Here is a 9,221-nt window from a genome sequence, read left to right as displayed (position 1 = left end):
GGATCCATTGAAAAGCAAGGAAATATTGTCACTCAGAGATTCTCCTATCATCAACCAAGTAACATTAGGATGAGGCCCACCCCTGGAATAAGAACAGATATGACCGGAAAGCCGTCAAGCCGTAGCCTATCTTCCAGCCAACAGGGCCTTTGGCCAGCCAGCCAGCCAGTCAGTCAGTCAGTCAGCGGCCATGGCGGGTAGCAGCGTGCCACCTTTTGGATCGCCACGGCCATAGCCCCTCTGCGGGAGGATGACCGGGGCCCCGACTCCCAACGCAGGCCGGAGGGCCACTCCGCATTCGGATTGCAAGAAACGAGATGACCGTCCGGTATGCTTGGACTCCACATGATATGCAACCCCACCCCTACCCCCACCCCCCGGCTCCACACCCTTCCCCCCTCCATTCTGGGTATCCCCCCGCACCCCAGTCGGCCCGCCCACACCCTTGCCCACTGACACACTCACACACACACTCCCATACACTCACTCTCTGGCCTTTGCACGGGGGCTGGGTCTTGCCTCAGGTAGCCAAGCCGAAGGGGACCTTTGAGACCTCGGCTGCCAAGACGTCTTGGGGACCCCACGGGGCTCTGCCAGCCCCAGGGCGCCGCGTCCAGCTGGGGCCCGGCCCGAGGCTGACGCCCCGCTCCCTTGGGGCAGCTGCTTCTTCCGCCTGGCCTCTCTCTGAGGTGTGTCAGGGACTGTGCCACTGTGTCTGGCTCGGATCGGATGCCATCCTCTCTCCCGTGTCTGCCTGCCGTTTTCTGTCCGTCAGTCTCTGTGTCTCCCTCTGTGTGTGTGTGTGTGTGTGTGTGTGTGTGTCTGCGCGCGCGCGCCCGTCTGCCTGCCTGCCTGCCTGCCTGCATCTCCCTCTCGGCCGTCCTCGAGTCTTGTCTCTGAAGCTCCGTCCCTTTCTGTCTCTGTATCTCCTGACACGCGGCCTCCCGTCGCTTCCTCTGGCCCCGGCCTCTCACAGGTTGCTGGGGCTCTGGCTCTGGCTGACGAGCTTGCCCCGGCCGGCTTGTCTCAGCTGGCGTGGGCGCGTGCGAGTGTCTGTGTGTCCGTCCGTGTGGCTGCCTGTCTGTCGCCCGTGTGCTCTCTCAGGAAGGTCCTGTGCTTGGCTGGCGGCGTGGAGGCAAGTGGGGCCTCGTTCGGCCGAAGGGGCGGGGCTGACGCTCTGCTGTCGACCGCGCTGCTGGCTCCCCGTGGGTTTGGGCACCGGGCAGGTGCCGGGCAGGATGGGCGCTCAGGGCCCCGGCTGGGCTGCGCAGGAGGCCCAGAGGAGGCTCAGAGGTCCCCGGGCGGCGGGCGGCGGCGGGCAGCGGCGGGCCCGGAAGCCGGAGACCTCCGGGGCAACCTGGCCCTGTGCAGCGGACGACGGGATGGGGGTGGGGGCGCCGCCCAGCCCGGGGCGGGCCTGCAGAGGCCCGGGGTAGGAGAGCGCCTAGACCTCCGCGCCCCTCCCGCCCCCGCACGGACGCACGCACGCACGCACGCCGGGACTGCGGCTGGGGGGTCCCGGGAGCCCGGAGGGCCAGGCGGGTGCTGGCAGGGGGTGATGGTGTGCGGGGGCGGGGCGGCGTGCCGGAGTGCGGTGGCGGGTCGACCGGCTCAGGTACAGCGCGCGGCCCGTGGAGAGGTGCGGCCGGCTGGCCCGACCGGCAGGCAGGGCACAGCGAAAGGGAGGCGCGGCGCAGGGCTCTTAGGGAGCCTGGAGGCAGCCGCCTCCGTCTACGGCCATACCACCCTGAACGCGCCCGATCTCGTCTGATCTCGGAAGCTAAGCAGGGTCGGGCCTGGTTAGTACTTGGATGGGAGACCGCCTGGGAATACCGGGTGCTGTAGGCTTTTTGCCTCCCCTCTCCTTTAGCCCCCGCCCCACACCTCCCCCAGCCCCGGCGTGGCCCTGCACCGCAAGCCCCACCAGCCCCTGGCCCCTTGCACCCCAGCGCGCTCACAGCCGTCCGTCGCCTGCCTTCCAGCCGGCGGCCCTCGCAGGCAGCAGCAGCGTGCCAACTCTTGGATCCCCGCGGCCACAGCCCCTCCCCGGGTGGGAGACCGGGGCCGGGGGGTGGGGGTGGGGGTGGGGGTTAGGGGGCCCGATGCCCGCCACAGACCTGGGCTGCCTCCGCGCGGCCCGAGAGCCCCTCCGCTTTCGGCTTCCAAAAACCACATGACCTCCCGGTCTCCGTCTGGGGCTCCCTAGGCAAGCCTCAGTCCATCCCGGGGGCTGCCCCACGCCCCAGCCCCACCCACAACCCTAGTGCCATCCTCGCACGCGACAGCGCGTGCTCTCCCGCGGGCTCACACACACACACACACACGCAGACACACCCCCCCACACACACACACCCACACACCCAGCCCGCCGCCGAGGCAGGTCAGGAGCCAGGGACCACAGGTAAGGGAGATGGAGAAAGAGGGAGAGAGAAACCGCAAGAGGACCACACAGGCTTCCCAACAACCCACGGCCTCCACACCCTCGGCCCTCCAATCTGGGTATCCCCCCGGACCCCAGTCGGCCCGCCCACACCCTTGCCCACTGACACACTCACACACACACTCTCACACACTCACCCTCTGGCCTTTGGGCGGGGGCTGGGTCTTGCCTCAGGTAGCCATGCCGAAGGGGACCTTTGAGACCTCGGCTGCCAAAGACGTCTTGGGGACCCCACGGGGCTCTGCCAGCCCCAGGGCACCGCGTCCAGCTGGGGCCCGGGCCCAAGGCTGACGCCCCGTCCCTTGGGGCAGCTGCTTCTTCCGCCTGGCCTCTGTCTGATGTGCGTCAGGGACTGTGCCACTGTGTCTGGCTCGGATCGGATGCCATCCTCCTCCGGTGTCTGCCTCCCGTTTTCTGTCCGTCAGTCGCTGTGTCTCCCTCCCTCTCTCTGTCTCTGTGTGTGTGTGTGTGTGTGTGTGGTGTTGGATCACAGGGTGGGAAGCTGTGTGTGTGTGTGTGTGTGTGTGTGTGTGTGTGTGTGTGTGTGTCTGGTGTTGGATCACAGGGTGGGAAGCTGTGTGTGTGTGTGTGTGTGTGTGTGTGGTGTTGGATCACAGTGCGGGAAACTGCGTTGCCTAGAACAGAGTTTAGTTATAAATGAAGGAGATGTAGAGCCAGAATGGGCTTCCCAGGTGGTGCTAGCAGTAAAGAACCTGTCTGCCAACGCAGGGGATGAAGGAGATGTGGGTTTGATACCTGGGTTGGGAAGATCCCCTGGAGAACGACATGACAACCTACTTCAGTATGCTTGCCTCGAGGATGCTACAGTAAGCGGAGCCTGGCGGGCTACAGCCCATGGGGTCACAAACAGTCAGACAGGACTGAATCAACGTGGCACAGAAGCATGCACACGGAGGCAGAGTATGAAGGATCTTGATTCTGGGCAGAAAGTTAATATCTCATTGTGGATTCTTAGGCAGAGAAGCAGCAGCAAGGCAGTCACAGCCTTGTGAGAGAAGAACAGGTAAGACAGAGGGTTAAATTTAGAGGCGGTTTGTAAGTGGGCAGTGACAGCAATGGTGAAAGTCATATAACGTCCACTTGTAAACTCCTTGACTCCAGACTCCACAAAACCGGGTCCTACTTTGCACGTATTATGGGAAGCACTTGAAGACAACAAGGACTTGGTGCTTACCAAGCTAGTGGAGGACGGAATTGCTATTGCCTTTCCAAGAGCATTAGTGCCTGTGCAGACACAGGTTCCTTCACTTTCGAGGGAAAGGTTCTGCAACAAAAGGGATCCATTGAAAAGCAAGGAAATATTGTCACTCAGAGATTCTCCTATCATCAACCAAGTAACATTAGGATGAGGCCCACCCCTGGAATAAGAACAGATATGACCGGAAAGCCGTCAAGCCGTAGCCTATCTTCCAGCCAACAGGGCCTTTGGCCAGCCAGCCAGCCAGTCAGTCAGTCAGTCAGCGGCCATGGCGGGTAGCAGCGTGCCACCTTTTGGATCGCCACGGCCATAGCCCCTCTGCGGGAGGATGACCGGGGCCCCGACTCCCAACGCAGGCCGGAGGGCCACTCCGCATTCGGATTGCAAGAAACGAGATGACCGTCCGGTATGCTTGGACTCCACATGATATGCAACCCCACCCCTACCCCCACCCCCCGGCTCCACACCCTTCCCCCCTCCATTCTGGGTATCCCCCCGCACCCCAGTCGGCCCGCCCACACCCTTGCCCACTGACACACTCACACACACACTCCCATACACTCACTCTCTGGCCTTTGCACGGGGGCTGGGTCTTGCCTCAGGTAGCCAAGCCGAAGGGGACCTTTGAGACCTCGGCTGCCAAGACGTCTTGGGGACCCCACGGGGCTCTGCCAGCCCCAGGGCGCCGCGTCCAGCTGGGGCCCGGCCCGAGGCTGACGCCCCGCTCCCTTGGGGCAGCTGCTTCTTCCGCCTGGCCTCTCTCTGAGGTGTGTCAGGGACTGTGCCACTGTGTCTGGCTCGGATCGGATGCCATCCTCTCTCCCGTGTCTGCCTGCCGTTTTCTGTCCGTCAGTCTCTGTGTCTCCCTCTGTGTGTGTGTGTGTGTGTGTGTGTGTGTGTGTGTGTGTCTGCGCGCGCGCGCCCGTCTGCCTGCCTGCCTGCCTGCCTGCATCTCCCTCTCGGCCGTCCTCGAGTCTTGTCTCTGAAGCTCCGTCCCTTTCTGTCTCTGTATCTCCTGACACGCGGCCTCCCGTCGCTTCCTCTGGCCCCGGCCTCTCACAGGTTGCTGGGGCTCTGGCTCTGGCTGACGAGCTTGCCCCGGCCGGCTTGTCTCAGCTGGCGTGGGCGCGTGCGAGTGTCTGTGTGTCCGTCCGTGTGGCTGCCTGTCTGTCGCCCGTGTGCTCTCTCAGGAAGGTCCTGTGCTTGGCTGGCGGCGTGGAGGCAAGTGGGGCCTCGTTCGGCCGAAGGGGCGGGGCTGACGCTCTGCTGTCGACCGCGCTGCTGGCTCCCCGTGGGTTTGGGCACCGGGCAGGTGCCGGGCAGGATGGGCGCTCAGGGCCCCGGCTGGGCTGCGCAGGAGGCCCAGAGGAGGCTCAGAGGTCCCCGGGCGGCGGGCGGCGGCGGGCAGCGGCGGGCCCGGAAGCCGGAGACCTCCGGGGCAACCTGGCCCTGTGCAGCGGACGACGGGATGGGGGTGGGGGCGCCGCCCAGCCCGGGGCGGGCCTGCAGAGGCCCGGGGTGGGAGAGCGCCGAGACCTCCGCGCCCCTCCCGCCCCCGCACGGACGCACGCACGCACGCACGCCGGGACTGCGGCTGGGGGGTCCCGGGAGCCCGGAGGGCCAGGCGGGTGCTGGCAGGGGGTGATGGTGTGCGGGGGCGGGGCGGCGTGCCGGAGTGCGGTGGCGGGTCGACCGGCTCAGGTACAGCGCGCGGCCCGTGGAGAGGTGCGGCCGGCTGGCCCGACCGGCAGGCAGGGCACAGCGAAAGGGAGGCGCGGCGCAGGGCTCTTAGGGAGCCTGGAGGCAGCCGCCTCCGTCTACGGCCATACCACCCTGAACGCGCCCGATCTCGTCTGATCTCGGAAGCTAAGCAGGGTCGGGCCTGGTTAGTACTTGGATGGGAGACCGCCTGGGAATACCGGGTGCTGTAGGCTTTTTGCCTCCCCTCTCCTTTAGCCCCCGCCCCACACCTCCCCCAGCCCCGGCGTGGCCCTGCACCGCAAGCCCCACCAGCCCCTGGCCCCTTGCACCCCAGCGCGCTCACAGCCGTCCGTCGCCTGCCTTCCAGCCGGCGGCCCTCGCAGGCAGCAGCAGCGTGCCAACTCTTGGATCCCCGCGGCCACAGCCCCTCCCCGGGTGGGAGACCGGGGCCGGGGGGTGGGGGTGGGGGTTAGGGGGCCCGATGCCCGCCACAGACCTGGGCTGCCTCCGCGCGGCCCGAGAGCCCCTCCGCTTTCGGCTTCCAAAAACCACATGACCTCCCGGTCTCCGTCTGGGGCTCCCTAGGCAAGCCTCAGTCCATCCCGGGGGCTGCCCCACGCCCCAGCCCCACCCACAACCCTAGTGCCATCCTCGCACGCGACAGCGCGTGCTCTCCCGCGGGCTCACACACACACACACACACGCAGACACACCCCCCCACACACACACACCCACACACCCAGCCCGCCGCCGAGGCAGGTCAGGAGCCAGGGACCACAGGTAAGGGAGATGGAGAAAGAGGGAGAGAGAAACCGCAAGAGGACCACACAGGCTTCCCAACAACCCACGGCCTCCACACCCTCGGCCCTCCAATCTGGGTATCCCCTTGGACCCCAGTCGGCCCGCCCACACCCTTGCCCACTGACACACTCACACACACACTCTCACACACTCACCCTCTGGCCTTTGGGCGGGGGCTGGGTCTTGCCTCAGGTAGCCAAGCCGAAGGGGACCTTTGAGACCTCGGCTGCCAAAGACGTCTTGGGGACCCCACGGGGCTCTGCCAGCCCCAGGGCACCGCGTCCAGCTGGGGCCCGGGCCCAAGGCTGACGCCCCGTCCCTTGGGGCAGCTGCTTCTTCCGCCTGGCCTCTGTCTGATGTGCGTCAGGGACTGTGCCACTGTGTCTGGCTCGGATCGGATGCCATCCTCCTCCGGTGTCTGCCTCCCGTTTTCTGTCCGTCAGTCGCTGTGTCTCCCTCCCTCTCTCTGTCTCTGTGTGTGTGTGTGTGTGTGTGTGTGTGTGGTGTTGGATCACAGGGTGGGAAGCTGTGTGTGTGTGTGTGTGTGTGTGTGTGTGTGTGTGTGTGTGTGTGTGTCTGGTGTTGGATCACAGGGTGGGAAGCTGTGTGTGTGTGTGTGTGTGTGTGTGGTGTTGGATCACAGTGCGGGAAACTGCGTTGCCTAGAACAGAGTTTAGTTATAAATGAAGGAGATGTAGAGCCAGAATGGGCTTCCCAGGTGGTGCTAGCAGTAAAGAACCTGTCTGCCAACGCAGGGGATGAAGGAGATGTGGGTTTGATACCTGGGTTGGGAAGATCCCCTGGAGAACGACATGACAACCTACTTCAGTATGCTTGCCTCGAGGATGCTACAGTAAGCGGAGCCTGGCGGGCTACAGCCCATGGGGTCACAAACAGTCAGACAGGACTGAATCAACGTGGCACAGAAGCATGCACACGGAGGCAGAGTATGAAGGATCTTGATTCTGGGCAGAAAGTTAATATCTCATTGTGGATTCTTAGGCAGAGAAGCAGCAGCAAGGCAGTCACAGCCTTGTGAGAGAAGAACAGGTAAGACAGAGGGTTAAATTTAGAGGCGGTTTGTAAGTGGGCAGTGACAGCAATGGTGAAAGTCATATAACGTCCACTTGTAAACTCCTTGACTCCAGACTCCACAAAACCGGGTCCTACTTTGCACGTATTATGGGAAGCACTTGAAGACAACAAGGACTTGGTGCTTACCAAGCTAGTGGAGGACGGAATTGCTATTGCCTTTCCAAGAGCATTAGTGCCTGTGCAGACACAGGTTCCTTCACTTTCGAGGGAAAGGTTCTGCAACAAAAGGGATCCATTGAAAAGCAAGGAAATATTGTCACTCAGAGATTCTCCTATCATCAACCAAGTAACATTAGGATGAGGCCCACCCCTGGAATAAGAACAGATATGACCGGAAAGCCGTCAAGCCGTAGCCTATCTTCCAGCCAACAGGGCCTTTGGCCAGCCAGCCAGCCAGTCAGTCAGTCAGTCAGCGGCCATGGCGGGTAGCAGCGTGCCACCTTTTGGATCGCCACGGCCATAGCCCCTCTGCGGGAGGATGACCGGGGCCCCGACTCCCAACGCAGGCCGGAGGGCCACTCCGCATTCGGATTGCAAGAAACGAGATGACCGTCCGGTATGCTTGGACTCCACATGATATGCAACCCCACCCCTACCCCCACCCCCCGGCTCCACACCCTTCCCCCCTCCATTCTGGGTATCCCCCCGCACCCCAGTCGGCCCGCCCACACCCTTGCCCACTGACACACTCACACACACACTCCCATACACTCACTCTCTGGCCTTTGCACGGGGGCTGGGTCTTGCCTCAGGTAGCCAAGCCGAAGGGAACCTTTGAGACCTCGGCTGCCAAGACGTCTTGGGGACCCCACGGGGCTCTGCCAGCCCCAGGGCGCCGCGTCCAGCTGGGGCCCGGCCCGAGGCTGACGCCCCGCTCCCTTGGGGCAGCTGCTTCTTCCGCCTGGCCTCTCTCTGAGGTGTGTCAGGGACTGTGCCACTGTGTCTGGCTCGGATCGGATGCCATCCTCTCTCCCGTGTCTGCCTGCCGTTTTCTGTCCGTCAGTCTCTGTGTCTCCCTCTGTGTGTGTGTGTGTGTGTGTGTGTGTGTGTGTGTGTGTCTGCGCGCGCGCGCCCGTCTGCCTGCCTGCCTGCCTGCCTGCATCTCCCTCTCGGCCGTCCTCGAGTCTTGTCTCTGAAGCTCCGTCCCTTTCTGTCTCTGTATCTCCTGACACGCGGCCTCCCGTCGCTTCCTCTGGCCCCGGCCTCTCACAGGTTGCTGGGGCTCTGGCTCTGGCTGACGAGCTTGCCCCGGCCGGCTTGTCTCAGCTGGCGTGGGCGCGTGCGAGTGTCTGTGTGTCCGTCCGTGTGGCTGCCTGTCTGTCGCCCGTGTGCTCTCTCAGGAAGGTCCTGTGCTTGGCTGGCGGCGTGGAGGCAAGTGGGGCCTCGTTCGGCCGAAGGGGCGGGGCTGACGCTCTGCTGTCGACCGCGCTGCTGGCTCCCCGTGGGTTTGGGCACCGGGCAGGTGCCGGGCAGGATGGGCGCTCAGGGCCCCGGCTGGGCTGCGCAGGAGGCCCAGAGGAGGCTCAGAGGTCCCCGGGCGGCGGGCGGCGGCGGGCAGCGGCGGGCCCGGAAGCCGGAGACCTCCGGGGCAACCTGGCCCTGTGCAGCGGACGACGGGATGGGGGTGGGGGCGCCGCCCAGCCCGGGGCGGGCCTGCAGAGGCCCGGGGTGGGAGAGCGCCGAGACCTCCGCGCCCCTCCCGCCCCCGCACGGACGCACGCACGCACGCACGCCGGGACTGCGGCTGGGGGGTCCCGGGAGCCCGGAGGGCCAGGCGGGTGCTGGCAGGGGGTGATGGTGTGCGGGGGCGGGGCGGCGTGCCGGAGTGCGGTGGCGGGTCGACCGGCTCAGGTACAGCGCGCGGCCCGTGGAGAGGTGCGGCCGGCTGGCCCGACCTGCAGGCAGGGCACAGCGAAAGGGAGGCGCGGCGCAGGGCTCTTAGGGAGCCTGGAGGCAGCCGCCTCC

General features: G+C 64.9%; 2 non-coding genes across 2 annotated transcripts; both read left to right on the top strand.

The window, feature by feature from the left end:
- Positions 1-1,729: 1,729 nt before the first annotated feature.
- Positions 1,730-1,848, top strand: LOC136162056 (5S ribosomal RNA). The gene has a single exon (XR_010661907.1). It is a non-coding gene; the product is annotated as a 5S ribosomal RNA (ribosomal RNA).
- Positions 1,849-5,474: 3,626 nt separating this feature from the next.
- Positions 5,475-5,593, top strand: LOC136162044 (5S ribosomal RNA). The gene has a single exon (XR_010661896.1). It is a non-coding gene; the product is annotated as a 5S ribosomal RNA (ribosomal RNA).
- The last annotated feature ends 3,628 nt before the right edge of the window (positions 5,594-9,221 follow it).

The sequence above is a fragment of the Muntiacus reevesi genome, chromosome 2 (genome assembly GCF_963930625.1).
Source record: "Muntiacus reevesi chromosome 2, mMunRee1.1, whole genome shotgun sequence".
NCBI lineage: Eukaryota > Metazoa > Chordata > Mammalia > Artiodactyla > Cervidae > Muntiacus > Muntiacus reevesi.
Note: the sequence above shows the minus strand (reverse complement) of the source record. Positions and strands in the feature narration are given on the sequence as shown.